General features: G+C 33.9%; 1 protein-coding gene across 1 annotated transcript in view; it reads left to right on the top strand.

Moving 5' to 3' along the window:
• The window catches only part of LOC149534002 (uncharacterized), a 138,556-nt gene extending 123,380 nt beyond the window's left edge, over nt 1-15,176 (top strand). The window contains exon 4 of the transcript XR_016356698.1: nt 13,594-15,176. The gene's annotated coding sequence lies outside the window, so the exon portion shown is untranslated. The remainder of the gene's footprint in view (nt 1-13,593) is intronic.
• The last annotated feature ends 1,352 nt before the right edge of the window (nt 15,177-16,528 follow it).

Here is a 16,528-nt window from a genome sequence, read left to right as displayed (position 1 = left end):
AATTTAAGTAGATTGTAGGAGAAAATAAGAGTTTTAATCTGTTGAAATAGAAAGTTATTGAGTAGCCTACTTCAACACTTCCTAATTTTAACAAGGTGTTTCAAGTACACTGTGATGCTAGTGGTACTACAATAGAAGCTATTTTGAGCCAAGAAGGTAGACCAATTGCTTATTTTAGTGACAATCTGAATGATGCAAAAAGAAAATATTTTGTTTATGATCAAGAATTTTATGCTATAGTTCAAGCATTGAAGAAGTGGAGACACTATCCTCTTCCTAAGGAGTTTTTTTTGTATACTGATCATCAAGCTTTGCAATATTTGAATAGTTAAGAAAAATTAAACTAAAGGCATTTGAAGTGGGTTGAGTTTTTGCAGAGTTATAGATTTGTTTTGAAACACAAGAGTGGGAAGTCTAATAGAGTTGCATATGCTCTTAGTAGAAGATAGCTTTTGCTGACAGAAATGAAGATAAAGGTGGTTGAGTTCAAGGAATTTAGTACTTTGTATCCATATGATCCTGATTTTGGTGAAGCATGGAAGGCTTGTACATAACCTATTACACTTGACAGGACAAAGTGGTTCGATTTCATGATCTAGGATAGTATGTTATTCAAAGGGAGTCAGTTGTGCATTCCCTAAATTTCAATGAGAGAGAATCTCATCAAAGAGAAGCACAATGGAGGATTGGCTGGACATTTTGGCAAAGATAAAACCATAGCTTTTGTTGCTAAGAATTATTACTGGCCATAGTTGTAGCAAGATGCAAAGAAGTTTGTATAATGTTGTAGAGTATGTTAGATGGCGAAAGGTGCAAAGTAGAATATAGGGTTGTATCGGCCATTAACTATACCAAAGAATTTGTAGGAGGATGTCAGCATGGATTTTTTTCTTGGATTAACTAGGACACAATGTGGGCATGATTCTATTTTTATGATGGTTGATAGGTTTTCAAAGATGGCACATTTTATTCCTTGCAAGAAGACTAGTGATGTTGTTCATGTAGCAGAGTTATTTTTCAAAGAAGTGTTGAGACTACATGGTTTGCCAAAGATATAGTTTTAGATTGAGATACCAAATTCATTGGGTATTTCTAGCATACGTTATGGAAGAAGTTGAAGATAGATTTAAAGATTATCTCATTGCATCATCCATAGATTGATGGAAAAATAGAAGTGGTGAATAGGAGTTTGGGAAATTTACTGAGATGTTTGTTAGGAGACAAGCCAAAAGGATGGGATATGATATTTTCACAAAAAAAATTTGCATATAATAATTCTATCAACAAGAGTACTAGTAAATCACCATTCCAAATTGTATATGGAGTAGTCCTAGAAATGCTTTTGAATTGCAATAGCTAGATAAAGGAAAGATAAGTAGTACTAAATCAAAATAATTTGTTGAACATTTAAAGAACATCTATGAGGAGGTGAGGAAGCACATCATTAATATGAATACATAGTATAAGGCGAATGCAGATGTGAAAAAGAGGTATAAGGAATTTCAGATTAGAGATGAAGTCATGGTTCATTTGAGAAAAGAGCATTTTCTAGTGGGTACATATAATAAACTGAAGATGAAGAAGTCTGGACCATGCAAGATAGTGAAAAGACATGATTCTAGAAATGCTTATGAAGTGGTGTTCACTGCTAGATTGAATATTTCACCAATATTTACCATTTCAGATTTGACAGAGTATTATGAAGGAGGTGATGGGGATGAAGTTGCAAAAGTGTAGTGGAGTATTCCAGCAGCTAGTTTGGCTACAAAAGAGATTGAGGAGATACTTGATAGTTGTATTAGAAAAAGTACAAGGAACAAAACTTGTGAGGAATTCTTGGTCAAATGGAAAGGGCAAACAATAGAGGATTCATCATGGCTGGCAAGGGAGGAAGTTAACCATCTTGGTTTTCCTCTAAACACCTGAGACATGATGGAGTCACTTCTCAAATTTCTTGAGTGTCTAATGTAGGAGCATTCTAGGTGTAAGAGCAATTTTGCATCACCCAAAAATATTTTCTTTTGTCTTTTCTATTTTAATAAGGACTAGTAGACAGGGTGGTTACTATTTATTGTAACTTGCTATTTTTAGTAAGTTTCTCATACGAGCTCAAAATGTTCTCATTTTCTACATGAAGGTTCATTTTGGAATTATAAGCCTACCATACAAATCTCATTGTTCCAGGTTAAGTATCAGAGAAGTTATTGCAGATTTTAGATGAAAAAATTTGCAAAAAATATTAGGTTCACTATTGGAGGCCTTAGAGTGCCCGGATGAGGTCTGAAAACTCAATAGAAGGGCACTTGTATAGTTTAGAGGCTATAGATCAAGAGTTGGCATTTTCAAAAAGTGGTTATATAGCCAGTCAAAGCAACAGTTTGAGAGTTATGGCCTTCCAAAGTTGGGCTACCCAAAATATCTAAAATAATTTGCCAAAGATATATTTAGCTAACTCTATATCTATTGTTAGGGTCTGTTGGCCCTAGGTATTAAGTTTGAGAATCTAAAACCTTCTTGGGCAGCATAAAATTGCCTATTTAAGAAAGGCTCGAACATTATCTAGAATAACTCTAGGTGTAGTTCACAACTTTGTCTTGCATATTACTATAATGAAAGCGCCCATCTAGGTTAGCATATTGTAATTGTGAATTCTATAATTCTACATTTGCAGTGATAATAAGAAGTCCATATTTTGTTCTCACATTTTTTGTTGTTTCTTTGTTTCTATTATGAGTTTATGGTATTAAGGGGAGCACCCTTCATTAGTTCAGCAATGATGTGCATATAAATTCATTTCTACAAGGGATTGAGAAATTGAGGTCTTTTTTTTTTAAATTTCCATTTTAGAGTGTCATGAGAAGATAAGGGTAATGATGGAGTTTTTCAATTTAAGGGTGATTTTATCCCTAAGGGGTTGGAGGCTCTAGAAACACTATTTGATAGAAGGGATTGTTACCTCCAAAAAAATGCCAAAGTAAAGGAGGAACAATCTAGAGAATGTGAAAATATCACCATTGGCACCAAAGACAACCCAAAGTTAATTAACTTGGGAAAATGTTACACCAAAGTTAAAAAGGAAAGGTTATCTAGATTATTAAAGGATTTTGGATATGTATTTGCATGATATTATGAAGACTTGAAGGACTTCAAATAAGGGTAGTTCAAACATCTAAGCCATTAAATCTTAGAACAACCCACTTTTGGTAGAGGTTAAGAAATTATAACCCAAGGGTGGAAGACACAATTTTCAAAGAGGTCAAGAAAATGCTTAAAGCTCACATGATATACCCCATCCACCATTCTACTTGGGTGGATAACATAGTACCAATACACAAAAAGAGTAGGGAAATCAATATCAACGTAGATTTTAGAAATTTGAATCAAGCAAGATTGAAGGATAATTTTTCTTTGTCCAATATGGACCACATTTTACAGATGGTAGTTGATTCAGAGATGATTTCCATGCTACATGGATTCTCTGGATATAATAAGTTTAGCATAGCCCTAGAGGACTAGCACAAAATTGCTTTCACTAATCCATGGGGAACTTTTTCCTATGACCAGATGCATTTTGGGCTTATAAATGTAGGTGCCACCTTTCAAAGGGAAATGAATTCATGATTCAGACACTTTTTGAACAAGATAATAGTCGTATACATGGTTTCCATGACCATTTTTTTAAGAAGGAAAAAAACACTTGTGTGACCTAAGATTAATCCTTCAAAGGCGCAAAGAACATGAGGTATCCCTTTTTTGGAGAAGTCTATATTTTGTGTCATGGAAGGGAAGTTGCTACAACACCTGGTGTCAAAGGATGGAATTAGAACCAACCCAAAGAGATTTTGAGAAATTTAGTAGTTGTGTCTACCTATGAACTAGAATGGGGCAAGATAATTTTTTAGTTAGATCAAATTTTTAAGAAGGTTCATTCCTGAATTGCTACTGCTAGTCTTCTCAGTGGAAAATAACCTTCAAGTGGAGTGATGAAGCCGTGAAATTTTTTGAGGAAGTAAATGTTGCCATTGTACATGCCCTTATTTTTTCTCATCCAGATTATAATAAGGATTTTATAATCTATTGTTATGTCAGTGAGCACACCATGTCTGTTTTCCTATTGTAGAGGAACAAAGAAGGTGAAGAGGTTCATATCTCCTTCATGAGTGTACGATTTAAAAATCATGAGTTATGGTACTTCTTGACTAAAAAACAAGTCTTCTCAGTGGTGAAAGTAGTAAAGAAGTTCCACTACTACATCCTACATTCTCACTCCATAGTATTCATCCCTAATGCTACTTTAAAGAGCATCCTCACACAACAAGAGGTGGTAGTGAATAATAGAGCGACATGGGTATCAAAGGTTCAAGATTTTGACCTAGAAATTAAACCAACCAAGCTTGTAAGAGTAAAAGACATTTGTAAAATGATGTTAGAGAACCAGAGAGAGGTCAGTGAAGAAAAACCATTAGCGTTGTTAATAGGCCTAATAGATAGATGTCTTTTAGTTATTGCTTATTATCTCACCTATTGCAAATGTCCCAAACATCTCATAAGTAAGGAAAAAAAGACTTTAAGGTTAAGATTTTCCAAATATATAATTGTTGATGATTTTTCTAACAAGAGGGATTTAGATGACACGTTTTTGAGATGTATTGATAAAGACTAGCAGAAAATGATTGTTTCATGCATTTCATAATGAAGCATGTGGAGGGCATTACTCTTCAATAGTCACTACCTTCAACATACTCTAGAATGGATATTATTGGTCTTGTATGTTTGATGATGCATATAAGTGGGTCAAATGATGTGAGAAATGAAAAATGTTCTTAGAGAAGCATAAGTTAGTGAAACTCCTATTAAGACCTATGGTGATAGAGGAAGCTTTCAAAAAATGGGGGCTTGATTTCATCGAACTGATCAACCCAAATTCTAGTACTAGGAATACTCATATCTTAACTACTACTACTTATTTTACCAAATGGGTCAAAGTGGTGTCAGTCAAGAGAACTACCTTTGGGATTGTATGCAATTTCCTAAAGGAGCATATCATGGTTAGGTTTGAGATGCCAGAGAATATAGTAATAGACAATGCTCATAATTTATCTTAAAGTAAATTGTAATGTATCTGCCATAATAATGGAATACAAATTTTACATGCCTCTAAACTATTTCTGGCCAAGTAGAGTCCTTGAATAAAATCCTTGTTTCCATAATGAAGAATCTAGTAGGTGAAAATTGAAGGGACTAACACAAAAGATTATTTGACGCATTATGGGCTTACTAGAAAAATCTTAAAACTACAATAGGGATGGTACATTTTGAGATAGTATATGATGTAGAAGTGCAGTTTTCACTACCTCTTGAACTAGCAACCACCAAACTTGAGAAGATTGGAATATGAAACCTTCACAAATGCATTGGAAAAATGAATATGCTAAATCATGAAAGTGGATGAGGAGCAAGAAAAGGTGGTGGATCATATTACCAATCATCAAGTGCAAGTTAAAAAGATCTTTGATCACAGAGAAAGGCCTAGGAAATTCATGGAAAATGATAAAGTGTTATTGTTGGATAAAATAAAGGAATCAAAAGGTTCTCATGAGAAGTTTGAATCATTTTGGAAAGGTCCTTTCAAAATCAAAAAAGTCCTCAGACCCAATTAATTCATAATGAAGTACCTAGACATATTTGAATTATCTGTGTCCTACAATGGGAAGGATCTAAAGTTTTATTAGCTATAATATTTCTTCTTCTCTCTCCTTGTATACCGTGTATATAGATTTGTGGTGTGCATCCTAGATTTTTATTCTCTTTCTTTGTCTTTCCTTTTCTTTTAGTTTTGTTCTTGTTGTATGTTGTAAAACTAGAGTCTGAATCCCCTTTCAGTCCCTTGTGGTCCAAATCCCTAGTTATAGCCAACTATTACCCACATTTTGGGCTTAGCATTTTTGTGTCTCCATTTATCTTTCATAAAGGTCTTTTTCATAGTCTTAAATTTGAACTTGAACCACAAGGTTCAAGGTTAAAAGCTTCAAAGTTACGATAGCCACATTGGGACATCTTTGTAATACTGAACCTCATATTAACCCCGCCTTGAACTTGAACCTTGAACTTGAACTCTTGAGCCACAAGGTTCAAGATTAATTATTTGATAGCTCAACCCATGTGTTATTAAGTCCACATGAGGCCTATGGTATTGATTAGATTTCAATGCTCTTCTTTGAATTTGAACTTTGAACTATTTGTGGTCTAAGTTCAAAGTTTAGTATGACAAATTCTTCCACCATCTTGAGTTAGTATATGAGCATCATATTTCCATATTTTAAGATTGTTTAATATGAACCTTGAACCATCACTTGTGGTTCAAGAGTTCAAGATTCATGAGTATGAAGGTTGTCCCATCAGTTACAAGTGATAGTACAAATATTGTTAATTTTTTCCCAAAAAGGAAGAAAATATATGCATTCAATGCTAGTTGGTGTGAATGATGGTGGAGAACAATTTAACATGTGTAAAGTTAGATGGCACTCATTAATAGTTAAGGATTCTTGTCAAATCAATACTTTCCCTATCTGTTTGCAACATATTCTTCTATTTAAACTTTTAAGAGTTTCCCATTTTGATTGTTCTTCCATAAGTGTGTGAGGTAAGCGTTATGGTTTCCCTAGAGATATGAGAAGTCTGCGATTTAATCTTTATTAGCAAGAGATTTATCGGGCTTTTCTTTTTAGTGAGTTCCATTTTCCTCCCAAAAGCTACTATTTTATTCTAGTTTAGCAGTAAATAAGCTCTTCTAGTTTGCTTTTATTTCTATCTTTGCTTTTTTGGGAAAATTTGAAATTTGGAGCTACTCCATGATATTTTTTGCCCCAATTTTCACAAAGAAAAGATAATTACAACCTTAGCCAGCTTCCTACTTGAACTAGGAGATACTTCCATTGCTAATGAAGAAGTTGGGAAACAAGTGTTAAGGTTCTCAAAACCTAAGCCTAGGTCAATTGTAGAAAAGGTATCCATGAGTGGGTTAGTGTAGGCCGAGGGTTTTCTAGAAGCTATCCCTTGCCCAAAGCTTGTCCTAGAATGTATAAATAAGTATGACACTACTAAAAGGCGCATCAAGACACATACAAGTAAAGTCTTGGTCTATGTGAATAGAGTCATGGTAATGGGTTCCTTGAGAATCCCACCTCATGAAGAACTTGGAGATTAGACCACTATCCTTTCTGAATCTAAGTTCTCCACTAATGCTATTAAATTCAATAATGCCATTACTAAAAAGTGGTTACTAAAAATTGGGAAGGGTGGTTCTCACCTTCCTAATCCCATGACTTGTGAACATATGATCCCTAAAGTTAAAGATATAATAATCCTCTTGAATAGAGTTAAAGGAAGCAATAATGCCTTTCTCTAGGAGAATTGGATGTACTATTTTGTCTAGATCATTCTGAGTGAAGGGAAATACATTACTAGATCGAGATCATAGCAGATAAATTACATGATGAGATTTTATAGGTGTCTGGGGTTTTTAGTTTCTATATTTCCTCTTACATCTTCTACATTCTAGCATGCTGTAGAGAATGGGAGGGTTTCCCTCATGAGGTTTGGGTTAACAACATGTCAATGTATGAATACTTCACTTTGTTATAGAAATAAAAGAATCCCAAGAACTTCAAGAGGGTACAAAACACTTTCCTTGCCAAACTAGTTTTTGAACTCCAAGGCAAATAATACAAAAGGTTGATAGGGAAGGAATCTAAACTCATTCAATCTATGGTAGCTTATTTACCCATTTTCCCAAGTTAACATATGTAAGGGTTGGTGAGTATGAAGGTAAGCCCTTAAAGTTACTTGGAAATATTGCATAGATTGCTGTATGCTGATTAAAGTTTGCAAGAAAGTAGTAGAGGTGGATAAAAGATGTAAAGATAGAAAAAGGTTTTGGTTATATCTTTCCCATTGAAATAGGTTATTATCAATGTAAAAGGAATTGAGGATTCTCTTGGTCTAGAGGTTGAGCTAAAAATAATGAACTTGGTACCCTACTCTACCCATTTTGAATTTAAAATCAAAAGATTTGCATAGTCCCAATTTGAATTACACCCCTCCTTTACTCATGCACCATAGATGGAAGATTTCTTGGCTGATTTCAAAGAGGACTATGAAGTAAAGAAATGATAGTAGTCTAGGTTTACCTTGAAGAAAATCATAGAGTTCAAGTTGTAAATGTATGTCATAGGTATTAAAGGACATGAGAATGAAGTTGTAGATCCATTTTATACTAAATAGGTTGAGGCCTTTTCCATATGCAAGTTGGATTGGGATTCACCTAAGGAGGATGATCTATAGACTAGGACCCTTCTCGTTATTAATAGAACCAAGAAGTGGCTAGTAGATAATAAGAAGTCTAAATTGAGTCAAGCTAAATCAAATCATTAGAAAGTCTCTACTAGCTCTAGACCAACATTCCCTATTTGTCATATTGATAAAGTTGTCAAATGTTCTTGTGTAGGTGATCCAAACCTGAAACTTGAAGTTCAACCTATTATTTAGAATATAGTTCAATCTTCATCCCCAACTAGGTGGATACATTCATGTACCCAAAGGAAGAGATCTTAGCAAGCTTTTGTAGTTAATACTGATAAAGAGCCAATTGAAAGTGAAGTTTTAGCTGAATCTATTGTTGAAAGTTCAATAAAAATAATGGATCAAATAAATCAACAAGCTATAGATGGAGCTAATACTTTGAGTTCACTAGCTATTGAGACTTCCCCCATTTTTTAAACTCCTCCACCTAAGATTGGTTATTCTACACCAAGCTAGTTTTATTTGTTAGTCAATAAGAAAAGAAGTATACTCCTAATGATTTTTTTAGTTGTTTACATGGTAGGTTATTTTTTTGGTAAAATGCCTAAAATAAAAAAATCCCAAAATAAAGACTATGCTTGAAGTAGATGAGAAAATAGGGCATTAGGTAGTAGATGTATATAAGCCCGTGGTAGATAAAAGTCTTGATGATATTATGCCCCAAGATTATACTATAGAAAAAGTATCCTTGGACCTGCATCTAGAGCTACCAATATGAAAATCCTACATGTTGGCCATGCAAGGGTTACAAGTAGAATTTGGAAAGACTAGAAGTAGAAGAAGGAGCTGAAGCAATATATATGATTGATGGTAGAATACATTCATGAACTATAGAACATCGATGCTAAAACATTACCCAATGCCATATTTGTGGCTGAAGTCACCTCTCCAATGAACCAACATTATATTGACTAAGTAGAAAGGGATAGATCAATTGCCTAGACGTTCGAGGAATGGATCAAGTCGGTGATCTCTCATGAAGCTAATTATATCTCACATCTCATTGAAACAAATACAAAAATAACAAGATGATGGTTGATTTGGAATCAAAGTTGAGTTCTTAGGAGGAAGAGAAGGGGAAATGGGATGAAATTGTCATCCATATCACTAAATTTTAGGTGTATGTGATGGACAAATTCTTGGCTGAAAAACCAAGCATTAGCATAGATGATGATTTTCTGTATGCCTCTTGAACAAACTTAGATTGGAGAAATATGGTAATTGAATAGTGCATGGATGAATACTTTGAGATGGTAAAAGAATAAGAATGCCTAAAATAGATTCTGGATAATGACATCAAGTGTGTCGATGTTGATATCATGGAGAATGAAGATCAACTGAATACATATTTGAAAGAGATGGGATCAGTATACCAAGACAAATTGAGAACCATGAAAGAAGACAGAGAAGTCTTAGTTAAGAATTTCACTACTACAACTCAACTAGATTTTACAATGATCATCTGTGATGACCATCTAATGGTTCAAGACACGATGATGGAACATACTCATAGAGTGATAACCATATGGAAATTGAGGACAAAGAAGTTGGGCACACCCCAACAAAAAGAGCTCATTGAGTTCAAGGTGACATACAAATAATTAAAAGAGGCATGCAAAAACATCGCCGCAAACCAAGGACATCAACTTGATCCTACCAGCACAATTGGTAGTTAGATTAAGATTAGGGGCCAATGGCCAATAGTTTTTTCTTTTGATTAAAAGTTATTTTCAGGCTGACTAGTTTAAACTCTAGTAATTAACAATTCCCTATGGAGTTAGTATTAAAAACTACTTTCAAGGCCCTCTATGGTTATAAATATTATTTTTAGTGATGATTTTAGGTTTTTTTGGACATATTTTGGAGATAGTTGCAAAACTTTATTGTAGAAGATAATTTGGCTATGTTATTTTGATATGATTAATAGAAAATGGTGATGAATCAATTGGTTCTTTATTTTATATTATCATTTGTCTAAAATCTTATGGTTCTTAGTAATCTAGATTGATTTCATATGAAAAACAATCTTGATTCTGGTAATTAGTTTTCTGTTAATTCAATGGATGACACCCAAATCTTTTATATTTAGTGAAGTTTGATTAGTATATGTGATTATTCATCTTATAAGTGATGTAGCCCAAACCCCTTTCAGAATAATACTTAGAAAATTATAACACAACACAGATTTTCAAAATGCCAATTCTTCCTTCAACTTCTCCAACTCTATTCTACTTTACAATGAAATGAAACACCTCATTACAATTCTAAATATTACCATATTTGGCATATTTTTGGAAAAAAAATAAATTTTTCCATTTTTGGTAATTTCCAAAATCCATCCTACAAATCCCAATTTTTCCCAAGAAAAGCCCCCAACTAAGGCAAGATGAATTGCCAACTAATCCACGAAATCAAGAGTATGAATTCGGATCTATTAAAAAAGTAACTTTCTAAAAAATTGGAAAAAAAAAATAAAAACTCAATTTCAGAGGTCAAGATGAAATTTTAGGCTCCCAAAAAAATGTCAAAATGACCATCTATCAAGATGAGCTCATTGGTAATCCAAATAACTCCTCACATGACTACTTATAAAATTTCAGCCAAAACCCATATTCGAGTCAAAAAGTTATGACTCCTAGAAGTTGATGCATCATTCTCCCCTTCTTGAAAGAAACACAATTCCTGCAAGTGATTGACTGTGAATTGCTGCAATTTTATTGGATCCAAATGCATTACTACCCACTTAGATAACTATGTACTCTCTATTTCAGGCAACTGATCCCACTATATTGTAAGAAAATTTGCAATAAAGAATTTAATTGTTTCCACATAACCCATAATAGGCCTGAAATAAATATGCAATTAAAATCCACACGCAAGAGAATAGACAACATACCTAAAAAAATGTGACACAATATATACCCTCATTGACGGATTAAAAAACCCGACCTCCAAAAGCATCCATCACCATGTATTATTCAGTGAAAACACCATTGCAATAACACCATGGAAGCCTTCAAAGCCATAGCCATAACCAAGCAATCCATGTGAACAAACATGAATCCACATATCACATTCCATGCTTCCAACCTTCACAAATGTTCCCTTGGCTAACTTGTCAAGCCTTGTCCTGCTTGACTCTTTCCCTTTTTTCCATCTTCTTACACAACAACTACCCTTGTGGTTGCTTATATAGTAGCAAGTCCCACAAAACCACCAAGTCGTATTACATAAACCATGTGTTAACTAACCCATTGACCCCACATTTAATATTGAAAATTTAATTCTTTTCTCCAATATTAAATAATTACATGAAATATTATCAAAATGTTACAACACAACTCATGAAGAATATCCAATGTGAATCTCTACATGTTACACGTCCATCTAGTTACAACATTACATAATAAAATAAAATAATACAATATAACAATATTATGCAATTTGTGCAAAACCCATTATCTCAACAATCTCCCACTTGTTATATACATTGCATAGGGTCAATCTGTAGCCACATAAATGAACAAGGGAACAATCCCTCCTAGCACATCTACCATAATGGACCAAAGTACACGAAGTGCTCAATCCTACTACCCGCAACAAAATTGAAGTATCCAACATCTTGAACATGAGTGATCTCACCTCCTATTATACCATTGCCATCAAACATACACATAAGCCATTCAAAGAGAAAGCCACCCAACCTGTGACATTAGCAGATCATAAAATCCTGTACCAACTAAAATGTCAAGCACAAAAACCTAATCCAAATGTAATCACATATATCCGTAGTTGTCAAAATACCATAGCTGAAATAGCACCCACAACAAGTGCCAAACCCATCCAACTATCCATACATTCAAAGGTATACCACCTGAATCTCAACCTGCAATCACAAGCCTCAAGAGCAATACTTGCCACATATATACCAAGAAGCTCCCACTACAAAAGATAATGCCAAATCTATAACCAATCCACTCACAACATCACAAAGAAGTGAATCTATGTAGTTTCAAGGACATCTACAATGCACAAACCAATAACTTGCAAGAACAACTCTCATAAAAAATCTCCACCAATCTCCCAAGCTCTCCACAACCAATAAAGGAAAGAGATAAAGGAATAACCATGTCATCTCTCACATGACATACATGAGCACAAACTAGTAATCACAATCTCCAACCAATATCAAACCCAATGTAAGCAAAATTAAACATCTAGGAAGATAACTAAGACCAAAGAGAAACCATGCAAATCATAACCTATATCATGTCCTTCTACACACACCTCTAGATGTAAATTGTGCAAGTATGATCTCCTCCATAAAACCCCAACCAATAAGCCTCAACAACACCCAAACCATACCATATAACTAATCATGGATGTAAGCCTCTCATAAGAAGATCAAACTCATAAGTCATTCCTAATCCAAGGAATATGCCCAATATAAAACTATCTCCCAAAATCAACAACCTTAACAACATATGCAAATGCAGATGGAGATAACCAATGCTAAACCATCTCTCAAATGAACCCTCCAAAACTAAATCAAGCACCATAGCTCAAGATCCATATCCATGAAAGATAAGCATAAATATAATGCACCTGAGAGAAACAATGGGCTATACATCTCAAGTAGTAAACCATTGAGTAGACCAAGAGTGGGGAATGAGAATGCTCATCAAGATATCCAAGTCTCCAACCAAGACTCAACTAAGAAAAATCTCCTTTCAAGTCCATATTAGGTGAATGTCCCTCGAACTCTCCTGCTGAAACTATCAACCATCCAAGAAAATACTTCTCTAATCCAAGAGAAATCAACATCACCACCATCTCTAAGTATCCATGAGAACCTGTAACCAATTTGTGAGGCCTCGCCCTGACCCATCATAGCATAGTTGATACATTATTATTTTGATACTCATGACTCGATATGTCGAGACACTATCGGATACACTAAACATATTATGTTATTTCATGTTGTGTGATGTTTACTTTCAGATATTTGATTTCGTCATTTAATATTTTATGAATATGTATTTTGATGAAGTAAGTAAATGTAGAATTAACACTTGATTATGCAATTTTAATGATTGAAAATATGAGTAGAATGAGATAAACAATTGATTATTTGAAAGATGAATGTTTTAATTTATGTGATTTCCCTGATACATTATATACATATATGCATGTGATTTTTTTGAGCTACTAATGTTTGCAATGAGTGTACAGGATATTTTAGCCGAGAAATCTAATGGAGAAACGAAACTGAACCCTATGAACCATTTTTGGAAACCCTATTGTTCGCATTTTATTTGTATCGTGAGATGTATGAATGTATCATTCTGTAATCAATAAATGTTAATATTTCGTAACAATGTTTTTATAGTGTCGCTTGACACTCGTGAATTGTATATGCATTTCAGCATGATAGTTAGGGTTAACTGAGCAACCTAAAGATCTAAGTCAGATTAGGTTAGGGACCTCTTTGCTAATTAGTTAGTAATCAAGATTAATTACCCCTAATCCAAATTAGTGTTTAATCTACATTTTGAAGGTTGTTAGTAAGTCCTAAAATTTTCCTAGCTTTTGATAGATCTCTAATTAATCCCTAAGACCTCAAATCATAAAATCTAAGTACCCAAGGGGTATGGGTATGGGTTAGGGACATTTTCCACCCTCTAGCCCCTTTTGTTGACTTTTATGGTCACTCAAAAACCCAATTTTTGCTTTGTTGCAAAAATTGATTGATTCTATCATGAGTTGGATGGCCTTAACCCCACCTTGAGGTTAGCCTTAGGTCTGGTTTTGTTAGAAGCCTCTAGAACTTTTGGGCAAGTGGGGGAGTTATTGCTTTTAGAGGTGGTTAAATTTAGGATCTTATTTAGAGGAAATTTTGAGAGGGTTTGGGGTGTTCACCCAACCTCTAGTTTTAGAGTGGATTCGAGTATTGAAGGAGAAGGAGAGGAAAGGATGATCATCTCAAACTTTTTCATTTGTTATAACCTGATTTTTGAAGGTAGGAATACTTTACCTCTTTTTGGTTACATGTTGTGCTTCATGTTTCAGTTTTATTGCTTATGTATGTTTGTAGGTGTGTCGAGTATGTTGGGAGGGATTGAAAATAGGTGTTCTTAAATGTCTTTCCTTTATGTTTTGTTTTGAATTTTTGAAGAGATTATTTGGGTGTATTGGCATCACTCACCCTCGAATAGGGTAGAAGTGGCCATGTACAAGGGAAGGTCTTTAGTTGGACTCCAACAGTGTAGAGTCTCTTCTCAGGATGAGAAGAGGGAGAGAGGGTAGGGTGTTATGGGCCCCTACTCATCAACACAAACCATGTATGATTATCTGAATGTAAGAATGGAAGAATGGAAGTTCTTAAGATTATAGCCCCGAAAGGGCACCTATTTTGGTGTTGTGTATGACATCTCCTGTTGGAAAAATCCACCTTCTCCATAGTCTAGTTCAATGTCAAACCTATTGTGTAAACCTAGAATGGGAGTGAATGTCTGATTTTGTCTTTATGTCATGTTTGATTGTCTCCTGATCAGTTTTTCATTCTCTCCATGATCACTGTGATGGTTTACAAAATTCAAAATGGATCCCTTGTTAAGGGCCAAGAAGGAAATTGAACTTGTTATTAAATTCAGTTATGTTGAGGAGATTTCTCCTCGGGATTGAAAACCTATGTAAAATATATTTAAACTTATTGTTGAAGTGGCAATGATGTTAGGTTTTCTTACTGGTTCTTTCCTAGTAGAGCCTTTGAATTAAGTGGTTTAATAGAAAAGAGATTGAGTATTATTCTTGCATATACTTCAAATTTGATGCGATGATGATTCATCTTATTGTGACAATTATACACTTCAAAATTTCATCCACCGGATTTATGTTATTTGGATAAAATGATGGCATATAAGTAAGTAATTTAAATTCATATCTTGTCAAGTAAATTTTTAGTTACATGAATTAAAAAAAGAAAATCTCATCTTGCTTTCTTTCATATTTGATTTAATGAAAATCAATCCTGCAGTATTGCACCCACAATATGTTATAATCTTACGTTTTAAATCCAACAAGAAAATAAAATCAATACATGATAATGTTCTCCTTGGTCTAATAGAGATGATGGTATAATTCAATACTTAGAGGAATAAAAAAAATATAGATCTCAAAAATATTCCCCTTGGAAAATTCTATATTACCAAAATTCTAACACTTGAATTTTTTTTTTACCCCCCTCCTAGAACAAAATGCTCTCTAGATTTTACATGGAGAAAAAAATTAAATCACTTGGGGTAACAGAGAATATTCTCTGTTAATTCTTTATTTCAAATTTAAATTCAAAAAAATAAATAATAATAAAAAAGAAGGTAAATGCTTTTAATATCCTAAATTTTCTAACTACTTTACTTTATAACATAACTCCTGTCCTATCTTATCCCTAAGCTAACCACCTAACTTTTAAATATTACTTCCTCCATCTTCCCTAGGCGCAGACCTCTTGACTTGGCTTGCATTAATGTTGTTTTTGAATTTAAAATTAGTGGGGGCCTATCTTGTTAGAGGTACCTACGAATTAGTTTAAGTGGGCAGATTTGTTTGAAGATTTAAAACTTATCTTACTCCTCCTAGCAGCCTGCATATTAGCTTTGGCTTTGCAAGGTTTTGATGTAACTTCGTTTTGTTACCCATCATCATATCCTCCCTCCATGCGAATTTTCTACAAGTGTATAACCTTGGGATCACGTGCCCCCCACTTGTCATAGTCAAATCAGCAATTAAGTATGGGCAGTTTTGAATGTGCATAGGTTAGTTTTTATCCCAAACAAATTTTCATAGCCTTTTATCTCCCTTTAGACCTACGAATTCTCCTTTGGTATATGTGTGGCAGTCCTTGGGAGACGTGGGTAGAATGTGGGGGGGGGGGAATTTTTGTATAGGAATGTGTTAGTAGTCTTGTTTTTTGATTAAGTTAGTAAACAAAAAAATTGGTAATTGTTATGTTAGTTTTTAGTAATAACGTATGATGTTAGTCTATTAGTTTTAGATGTTGTTAGTTTTTAATTTTATTAGTAATTTAATTAATTCATTTCTTAGTACTAGTATAATTTATATTGTAATTTATTTATTTATATTGTAGTTAGTGATAATGTAGATTAAT

Source organism: Cupressus sempervirens, chromosome 10, assembly GCF_028749045.1.
Source record: "Cupressus sempervirens isolate cs-2001-9-10 chromosome 10, ASM2874904v1, whole genome shotgun sequence".
NCBI classification, from domain to species: Eukaryota; Viridiplantae; Streptophyta; class Pinopsida; order Cupressales; family Cupressaceae; genus Cupressus; species Cupressus sempervirens.
This window is presented reverse-complemented; position numbering and strand designations above follow the sequence as displayed.